The sequence below is a fragment of the Triticum urartu genome, chromosome 5A (genome assembly GCF_056163025.1).
Source record: "Triticum urartu cultivar PI428250 chromosome 5A, HENAU_Tu73, whole genome shotgun sequence".
Lineage (NCBI taxonomy): Eukaryota > Viridiplantae > Streptophyta > Magnoliopsida > Poales > Poaceae > Triticum > Triticum urartu.
The window spans coordinates 635,111,155-635,121,859 of record NC_141877.1 but is presented as its reverse complement, the minus strand read 5'-3'; the positions used below and the strand labels follow the sequence as shown (position 1 = coordinate 635,121,859).

At 44.8% G+C, this 10,705-nt stretch overlaps 2 pseudogenes; one reads left to right on the top strand and one right to left on the bottom strand.

Moving 5' to 3' along the window:
• The first annotated feature begins 5,773 nt into the window (after window positions 1-5,773).
• On the top strand, window positions 5,774-6,438 carry LOC147973601 (phenylalanine ammonia-lyase pseudogene; annotated as a pseudogene).
• Window positions 6,439-8,068: 1,630 nt separating this feature from the next.
• LOC147973600 (phenylalanine ammonia-lyase pseudogene) lies at window positions 8,069-8,382 on the bottom strand (annotated as a pseudogene).
• Between the last annotated feature and the right edge of the window lie 2,323 nt (window positions 8,383-10,705).

Sequence of the window (10,705 nt, the reverse complement as noted above, 5' to 3'; positions counted from 1 at the left end):
CGTCGTCTCCTCCTGGGAAGGACCCGTCATCAACCTCACGTCCACCGGCACCGGCCGGGTTACGGGCTCCGACGAGGTAGAGTAGGGCATGGGAGACGGCGGTAGATCGAGTCCGGTGAGCTGGCTAGTGTCCCATGTCCTACTCTACCTCACCGGCGGCCGGACCGACACTATGAGGGGTGCAGCCAGCCGCGGGACATGGGCATGTCTCACTAGTTTTTGGTTTGTTATTCTCAGTTTTCCCTTTTTCTTTTGCTATTATTCTCAGCATGCCGTGAAGCTGTTGCCCTCGCACTTGATCTATTGCTATCATATGTGGAAATCGCCTATGATTGCGAAGGAGTGGTTAACGCCATGAAGCAGTGCACTAGAAGAACATATGCAAGTATCATCAGGGAGATAACAGTGACGTTGGGTCAACTCCAACAATGTTCTTTCATCCTAGAAGGGCGTGCTACGAACTTCAGGGCACAAAGTCTTGCTAGACATGCTTTTGGTTTGGATATCTAATTCTTCAAAAAATGTCCAGGATTCGAAAAGTTTGTTCAAGTATGGTAAGAAAAGCTTAGAACTTTAAATTATCTTCCTTTTCCAAAATTTGTTCAAAACTCAAAAAATGTTCCCACATTCTTGAAAATGTTCATGTTTTAATTTTTTTAAGAATTTCAAAATTGTTCAAGTTTTCCAAAACTGATAAATAAAAATGTTCGTCTTAGATAAATGCTTGCTACAGTACCCGCTAGTTTTCAAGAAATGTTCATGTTTTAAAAAAATGTTTGCATTTTTGATAAATGTTAAAAAGTTTCAAAATTATTGTGTGTTTTATATAAATGTTTGCTACGTTATCTCCTATTCTTAAAATTTGTTTGTGTTTCGAAGAACGTCCATGTTCAAAAAAATGCTGATAATTCAAAAAAAGTTTGAGATTTCCAAAAATGTCTGAGTTTAATTATTTTTCAGAACTTCTGCAAAATATTCGTGTTTTAAAAATATTCACTTTTTCAGAAAAAAATGTTTCAGTTTTATTTTCAAGGTTTGGCGCTGCTAATTAATCAGAAGTGGTTGTTAGTCTTAGTGGCTATCAGCTTGTTCCTTGTAGTAGGTGGTCCTACGTTCGCATCCTTGACTAGCATGTGTTTAGGGTGGTTGTACCAAAACGAAAGTGTTAACTAAGAGCATCTACAGTTGGACCCTTCAAACCCGCCTCAAACACCAGGGCAGGACACCCGGTCATGAAAAAACGACCTAGATGGACCCCTCAAACCGACCTCAAACGCCCGGGCTGACCGGCACCCCTCATTTCCAGCCCAAATATGGGGCGGATATGGGAGAGCTCGGGCGCGCCCGGGCACGACCGCCTGGCCCGCATCTACCGCACATATAGTTGTCCCCATCCGCTCGTCGGACCAAACCCTAGAGCCACTTCAGTCCACCCCCCTCCACTCCCATCTGCCACCGAAGATCACCTCCGGCGATCTCCGGCCTTCTCCGACATGGCGGGCAGCGGATCCGAGTCCTTCACCTCTAGATCCTTTGGCCATGAGCTCATCCCACGCGGCCCCGAGGAGGAGATGGCCGTCAGGGTTCCGCTCCGCCACTCCCGGGAGGCGGTTGCACGACGGCAGCACTCGGACTCGCAACGCCGGGAATTCGTTGCATCCGCACAACCGGTTCTTGGATCCGGCATCGCTGCCTCACCGAAGGCGGTGCTGTCCGTTTGGTGTCTGAACGCCGTGGCCAAAGCGCAACCCCTCCGTTGGCGTGCTGAGCACGAAGCATGGCCCTCCTCAGACGATTTCATGGCGCGGCATGCCCGCAGGGCGAGGCAGCATGCACATGAGGCGGTGGAGACCCTCGCGGTGGTGGATGTTGGAGAGGCGGAGTCACACCCTCCGGCGCCCCGTAGGGTGCACCAGTATGGACGCCGCAACCGCGTCATGGTGGACGTCATCTCCTTCCGGGAAGGACCTGTCATCAAACTCACATCCACCAGTACCGTCCGGGTTACGGGCTCCGACGAGGAAGAGTAGAGCATGGGAGACAGCGGGAGATCGAGTCCCGTGAGCCGGCTAGTGTCACATGTCCTACTCTACCTCGCTGGCGGCCGGACCGACACTATGAGGGGTGCAGCCAGCCGCCGGACATGGGCATGGTGGAGCCGGATGACCTCCGCTTAGTATTAGGTTTGCGTTGCATGTCATAATATGGATTTAAGATTCCTAATTTAAGATATCCGGATGTAGAATTCATTATTTGAGGCGTGACCGGTCAATGTCTCCACGATTTAATTGCAGTGAAGTGATTACAGTTAGCTGTTGCAATCTTGCATGCGTACGTGGGATACATGTGCAGTTCATACAAACATGAATGGGTGGCACGTAAATACTTGTACGTACCCGACTTGAGTTTGCATGCATAGTAAACATTTGCATTTCAAACGACTGGCCGTCTAGTAAACACTGACTCCCAAGTCCCAACAGAACGATATGATTTGGAAGAATTTGGTAGGCTGAATCCCAACAGAATGTGATCGTATCGTCCTTGCTTTCTGTTTGTGGTGAGGATGACTGTGCTAGTGATGGCAACAGCTAACAACACATGAAGGTACGGGAGGGTGCATGATTGTTGCTATTCTTCAGTTGTGTGCATCGATTCCAATGCGATGACTTCTTCGCAAAAAGTGGAGGATGGGATCAAAGCACAAGCAGGATTGGAATGATGGGGTGATTCTGTTGCTGGCGTCCAGAGTGAGTGGTAACTTCATTTTGTGCTCTTGTTCGTTGTTGTCAGCTTCTATGGCTTACTGGTTTTGGTAGGCTGTACGTAGCCCTTCGTCGGCTTTGCGTATGTCTCGGATGTTCATTTGGGCTGAGGTATGCGCGTGTGTGAAGGTCGTGTTTAGTTGTAAGTTTTCTTCATGAAAATTAGGGGAACAGAGTTGCTCGGTTTGAAAAGAAAACAATTTGTATATATGTTATATACGTGGCTAGCTGCCTCTCTAGGCCTTTACCCGTCCCTCTCTCTCTCTCTCTCTCTCTCTCTCGCCTTGATAGAATTTGATTCTGCCGATTAGCTGTTGCAATCTTCAGCCCGGAAGCAAACGACGCATGCAGCTGCATGCGTACGTGGGATGCATATGTGAAGCTCATACATACAGGAATGCATGGGTGCTACTTTGGTGTACCCGACTTGTGGCAACCTTTCAAGATGGAGGGAGAGAAGAGAACGGGTCAGATCACAGATGCGTCGTCGCATCACCTCCTCTCTACAACGGCCTTGTTTGGTAAAATTTATCGACATGTTAAAGTTTGGCATATATCCTCATGTGCTAAGGTGCAAAGTCATTGTCATTCCGATCTCTATGGGTACGCCTGCCGCATTTTTGCACGGGGGCATTCTGGGACAATTCTTATTGGACAATGGAATATCTTCTGCGAAAACACATTGGTTTTCTCGACCCACTCTGTTGTTACTCGATTCCGACGGATAAAACCACTGTACATCCATTGATTATGTGCCATCCTCTGCTTTATTGGAAACAACACAACAAAATTAAGATTTTATTTAAATTAATCACATCGAATTTTTATTTTCTACCGGGTTGATGAGAAATGGCATTGAATCCACCTACATCTCTAATAGGTAAAGAGGGTCCTAATCTCACCCGAGGATGTGTACATTGAGTACGTTCTTCATCAGTGGCGAAGCCCCGTTGAGTGTAGTGTAGTGAATTGACCACACATGTTTTTGGCAAATTCTTTGTACACAAGTAGAAATGATGCAATTTTTTTTATAAAATTGATGAAAACACATGTGTTTAACATCACATATTTGAAATGACATCACAGACTTCTGATCCTGGCACCACCACTGTTCTTCATGCTCTACCCCGTTCCAAGACAAAATTTTGCCAACTCCTCCACCCTCCTGTTCCCCAGACACACGTCTAGGAAAAAAGGCGAGAGAATATGCATTCGGAGAACAACGGGGAGGCGCCACCTAAATCATGTCTCGTAACGGGGTAGAGCATGAAAACTGTACCCAATCTACACATCCTCAGGCTGTCCGTGAGAAATGTTGGACAACCCGAAAGAGTTGCGGTGATAAATACAAAACTTAATGCATATTTATTGATGCAATCCTTCCGGACTGGAGACACGTATGTTACGCGGCTAGACATGAAAATGGAATCTACTCTCACGGAGATCACTCCATGGGGATTGCCCTATTAATAAAACAAACCAACCAACAAATAAACCAGTTTGCACAATCAACTTGAGTAGCAATTTCAAACGGCACAAGCAAGCGGCAATGGAGGTGTCCATACTCGAATACACAAAAGATGCCTAAACGAATGAAAACCTCGGACGGACATGATCGAACACACGGACGTCTGTACATGAAAATAATGCCTTTATTATGCTCAAGTAACAACTCAAGTGCCAAACTGGAAAAAAATATTGGTGCCGTTGGCGCGGCACAACCCTCTTGAGGTTTCTCTCTTCTTCTCACACGCACACGGGAAGAAAATATACGCACACGCAATGAATAGAACAAAACTATATAAGACAACTTTGAAGAGTGAGGACGTTTGGCTGCCGAGAGTTGAATTTTATATTTCAAATTTAAAGGTCTCCTTGGAGCTCGGCCTCCAAATGCAATTTCCGAACATGAGTGAGGACGTTTGGCTGCCGAGAACAATGGAGGCCAATTTTTTTAAAATTTCAAATTTTCTATTTCAAATAATTCTGAAAAAATATGCATGTATATAAGGATGTAATCTACATGTGCATATAAATTCACGATAAAATACCTTGAATTGCGACCTGTACAAAAAAGGCAAATTCATGGTCTAGTAGGATGAATAGTATTATGTGTTAAAAAGCTTTAGATTTGTCTTTTCTGCGCAGCCCATAATTCAATGTATTTCGTCCTGAAAAATGTACGCATTTATGCATTATGCATTTGTCAATCTCTGTATTCTTTTTTTTCAGATTTTTTTGAAAAGTAGAAATATGAATTTTGATGAATTTTAAATTTCAAATTTAAAGGTCTCCATGGAGCTTGTCCTCCAAATGCAATTTCCGAACATTGAAGTATATCCTTATTTAATTTTTTAGTTTTATCAAGAACACTTGGCGCTTACTGTTTTTTCTCTCATTCTTTATTAGTCTAGCCAGTAGGATACTACGTGCATACTTGTTGTTCGGTGGGACTTGCAGCATGAGTGAGTCAATAATAAAGCCGCTGGCTCGCTGGCTACTCCAGCATGAAATGAATCCACGTCACATGGCAGCTGAGCTGACGAGTCATTCTTGTTTATTTATCTGCAAATTAATATGTAAGAACGGGCCTTTTTATGGTGAAGCACGGGCATGAGGCGTGCGCATGCCAATGTTCACGTAGCCGGCCGGTCATGGAATGCAACGCAAGAGTTACCAGTGCACGCCAGATCCATGCTTGCTTCAGCTACCCAACAAGAAAAAGAGGGACATGGTTGGATGTGCAACCGCTTTCCCCCGTTGTCTGCTCAATGCCGAGACAGCAAAAACACACACCATCTTTTTCCCTTCCCGTTTCATCGTATCACCATTTCACACGCAGATCGCGTGGCGGAGAGCCTTGCGCGGCGATAGCAGCAATTTCGCCCCATCCGATCCTAGCATCTCTTATTTAAGCATACCATCTGCCTTAGCTCGATCCAAGAGAAGAGCTCGGTTCATCATCCACTACCCTCAACCGAACCATCACCCTCATCCACTAGCAACAAGAAATGGCACATTTCTGGAGTGTCGCGGCGGCCGAGCTCACCGGCAGCCACCTCTACGAGGTCAAGCGCATGGTGGCGCGATTCCGTGAGCCTGTCGTCAGGATCTGGGGGCCGGCCTCAGCGTCGGCCAGGTGGCTGCCGTTGCACACGCCAAGGAGGCGGCCAGCGTCACCGTCGAGTTCGCGGACGAGGCGCGCGTCCGCGTCCAGGCCTGCAGCGACTGGATCGTCCACTCGGTAGCAAACGGCGGTGACATCTACGGCGTCACCACGGGCTTGGGTGGCACCTCCCACCGTAGCACAAAAGATGGGCACGGCCTCCAGGTCGAGCTTGTCAGGTGAGTACACAATTTTGCATCTCAACACCATGCGCATATTTTAGTACTCCTGCAATTTTGGCAGTAGACGGCGCTAACAAAGGGAGGGACGGTAGTGGGTTCGAGAAAATACATTCTCCCTTGTAGCGTGCATGTATCAGCCACTGGTTATCTTTGAGATTCGGATCCATGCATGCATCTCGTCGTTGTGTTGCTTAGTTAACCTCAATTCATGACCCCTTCTTTCTATTAATTTTTGTCACCTCCCATATCAACCTTTTCCCGTAGTTATTACGTGCAATATCTCTCCTCTCAGTCACAAATTAAAGTAGAGACGAGTAGTACTACACTCACTCAGGTTTTCTTTTCATATGATTCTAAAATTTATATTTGTTTTATCTTTTGAGAGAGAAGTGCATATTACACCCCTCAACTTTAGCCCTAGTTTAATATACAACCCCCAACTCCAATACCATCTAGTTTACACCCCCCAACTCTCAAAACCAGGCGGAATTCAACCCTCCCCTCCCCGGTGACCGGTTTTGACCTGTTGACTGGGTGAACAGTAAATTCAAAAGAAATATATTTTAAAAAAATTACGTTTTTTCACCGGCTGAACAGTAAAATTTTAAAAAGTTCTAATTAAATAATAATAAAATAATTTTGATTTTTTAAAATGTTGATTTTTCGTCCGGGTGAACAGTAAATTTCAGGAAAAAAAATAAAAAAACAAAAATTTCTGAATTATATTTGCATGAAACAGTTAACAGTTCGGGCTGATATATTTTTTTGTTGAGAGACCACTGAAATGTCCAAACAAGCTGAAAATTGTCACAGACATCACGCGCTGAAAAATCGTCTACGCAAAAATAATTCGGTTTTTTTGGAAAAAAGTATTTTTGGAATTTACTATTCACCAGGTAAAAAATCGAAACTGCTTGTTGAATTTTATTTCCAACTTTTTTTTTGAATTTACTGTTCACTCATTGGAAAAACCAAAATATTTTTTGATTGTTTTGTTACTGTTCACCCAGTCAACATGTCAAAACCGGTCAACTGGGTTAAAACCGGTCAACGGGGAGGGGAGGGTTGAATTCCGCCTGGTTTTGAGAGTTGGGGGGTGTAAAGTAGATGGTATTGGAGTTGGGGGTGTATATTAGACTAGGGCTAGAGTTGAAGGGTGTAATATGCACTTCTCTCATCTTTTGAACCATAAGTTTGATTTACAATGCATTTGCGTATTTATGTTCCTTGTGAAAAGAACATTGAAATAAGATCGCTCTTGAATATATTTTCAAAAAGTATAAAATACAGATATGAAACGTGGAGAGGCCTTACGAAACTGTAAAAAACTGATGTATGTGCCAAGTTTCATCGAGTTTTTCATAGGCCAATTTTCTATAGGTCTTTTTTAGAATATCTCTTCGGTATAAACACATTTGTCCAAATAGAATATAACACAAACTTTTATTTCAGAAGATATCAAGAAATTAAATCGTTAAATAGAAAGTGAAAACATATTTCTGGGATAGAGTTGCAAGGAGTGGGAGGCATTCAAACCGAAGGACGCTATTTAAAAATGCTGACACACACAAACTGACCATGTGACAGAAAGGTGGAGAAAAGTGAAATGTACAGCTGGTTAGATTGTGATTTCTTTAGGATGGGTTCCTAATGTTTCTTAGCTTGAGCTCAAACGAGCTTGGAAATCTATTTTTTTTACAAAGTATCTAAATAATTTTAGTATTTTTATGATACATAGACAAATGTTTTGAGTGCTTATAAGGTTACATCATGAAATAACATTTGTGGAGCTCGTGGCTAAAGAAAACCGATGATCCAAAAGAAGCTATTTTCAAAAGCATTTTAGGGTGCTCATCTTTTTGGTCATGAGTCCTACAAATGTCGTTCCATAATGAAACTTTGGAAGCAAGTAAAACATTTGCCAGAGTCTGTCACGATATGACATTCAGATTTATTCATTATTGTCTGCATTTTCCTTCGTAGATGCCACCGAAGCCCGTGGTGACGCCGTAGATGTCACCGCCGTTTGCCACCGAGTCGACGATCCAGTCGCTGCACGCCTGGACGCGGACGCGCGCCTCGTCGGCGAGGGCGAGCTCGACGGTGACGCTGGCCGCGTCCTTGGCGTGTGCAACGGCAGCCACCTGGCCGACGCTGAGGCCGGCCCCCAGATCCTGATGACAGGCTCACGGAATCGCGCCACCATGCGCTTGACCTCGTAGAGGTGGCTGCCGGTGAGCTCGGCCGCCGCGACACTCCAGAAATGTGCCATTTCTTGTTGCTAGTGGATGAGGGTGATGGTTCGGTTGAGGGTAGTGGATGATGAACCGAGCTCTTCTCTTGGAGGGAGCTAAGGCAGATGGTATGCTTAAATAAGAGATGCTAGGATCGGATGGGGCGAAATTGCTGCTATCGCCGCGCAAGGTTCTCCGCCACGTGATCTGCGTGTGAAACGGCGATACGATGAAACGGGAAGGGAAAAAGATGGTGTGTGTTTTTGCTGTCTCGGCATTGAGCAGACAACGGGGCAAAGCGGTTGCACATCCAACCATGTCCCTCTTTTTCTTGTTGGGTAGCTGAAGCAAGCATGGATCTGGCGTGCACTGGTAACTCTTGCGTTGCATTCCATGACTGGCCGGCTACGTGAACATTGGCATGCGCACGCCTCATGCCCGTGCTTCACCATAAAAAGGCCCGTTCTTACATATTAATTTGCAGATAAATAAACAAGAATGACTGGTCAGCTCAGCTGCCATGTGACGTGGATTTTCATTTCATGCTGGAGTAGCCAGCGAGCCAGCGGCTTTATTATTGACTCACTCATGCTGCAAGTCCCACCTAACAACAAGTATGCACGTAGTATCCTACTGGCTAGACTTGTTAAGGATTAATTTAATCCTAATAATCAATGCTTAACTCGGTTGTTTAAGTCGGTTGTAGTTACCGACATTGTAATCCTAACTGCCTTGTAAGTGGGTATAAATACCCTGTCTTCAATCAATGAGAAATAACTGTTCATTCCAATCATTCGTTCCCTCTCTCTCCCTTTTTCCTCTTTACACGTTACCACGCACGCCTCTACCGAGAGCATTAGGCCACGCAACAAGCGAAAAGGAATGGAAGAAGAACAAGAGAAGAGGACCGACGACGCCATGCTCGCCCCAACGGCAAGACCATGACGCACAGCCGTGGCAGCGACGCTATCAGGCGCCGAGGACGCGAGGGCCCTCGGCCTTGATGGTGCTCCTCCCGGCGCTTCAGAGGCATCGGCGGATCCACCCGACACGGATCGCCGCGTCGCGATTCGCGGCATCGATATATGCTGGTAGCCACGGCCACCCCGCAGCATCCAAGGCATGGCACCCATCGAGCACGACGGCGGGGCCTTGCCCTCCCGGCCGGCAGCAGGGCGCAGCGGCGCAGTTCCTCAGGCGGCGTCCAGCGCACAGTGGCGAACCCCAGCGCGAGGCAAGTCATCGCTCACGGGTTGCAAGTCCTCGATATCCCGGCGGCTATGATGGGCGCTGGGCGGTGGAAGCAGAAAGAATCGATTGATTTGTAAAGGCAGAGCCAAACTGGATAACGACGGCGATTAGAAAATTCCCCATCGTGGAACCGCACATGAAAAAGAGTGGACGCAAGCTTATCCCTTTGGCAGATTTTCTATTCAGCCCTCCTCCTTTCTGATATTTGTACATTAATACCTACAGTACATGTTCAACACAAACTGTACTTTACATCTGATAACCTGGATTTCTGAAATGGTTTTTCAGGCTGTAACAACTACAAAATAGTCCACACACTTTTTGTTTAGATCCTCAGATCTAATTAATATAGAGTTCAATATGTTTGCTTTTCAAGCAATCCATATAACATGTTTAATTTAGTGCAACAACCATATCTTTGCATGTGAAAATAATTTTCGTGCAAATCTCGACATTAAATTGAAGTGTCATACTTAATATGACTACCTCAAATCGCATTTGTGAATCACAAGGTATTTGATAGCACCTACTGCATAATTTGCAGATTATCCATCATTACTGTGAGGTCTACATCTTATCATTTTGATAAGATGACTACCTTCAACGTGCTCTTCCAATTATTAATGTGATTACCCAAAATTTTATTTGTGAATCACAAGGTACTGGTGGCATCTACTGTGCCATTTGCAGATTAGCCACCACTACTGTGAGGTCTACATCTTGTCTTTTTAATAAGATGACTACCTTCGTAGTGCTCTTCCAAATATTAATATTTGATGTGACTACTTCAAGATATCATAAGGTAATACTGGCATCTACTGCAAAATTTTGCAGACTATCCACTATTACTGGAAGGTCTACATCATGTCACTTTGACAGATGATTACCTTAAAAGTGATTTCATAAATTCAGCATAACATAAGGTAATAGAATTATGAGCATCTACTGGCAAAAGTCAGAATATGTTTTTCTATTACTGCGAGATCTACACCATTGGTGATTATCTTCAAAGTGTTATCCTATATAATTTGAGGCCTACACATATGGTTATAAAGCACCAGATATTTATAAAATTTGCTCGTCTGAAGCATTTGTTGTTGTTCACTAAAA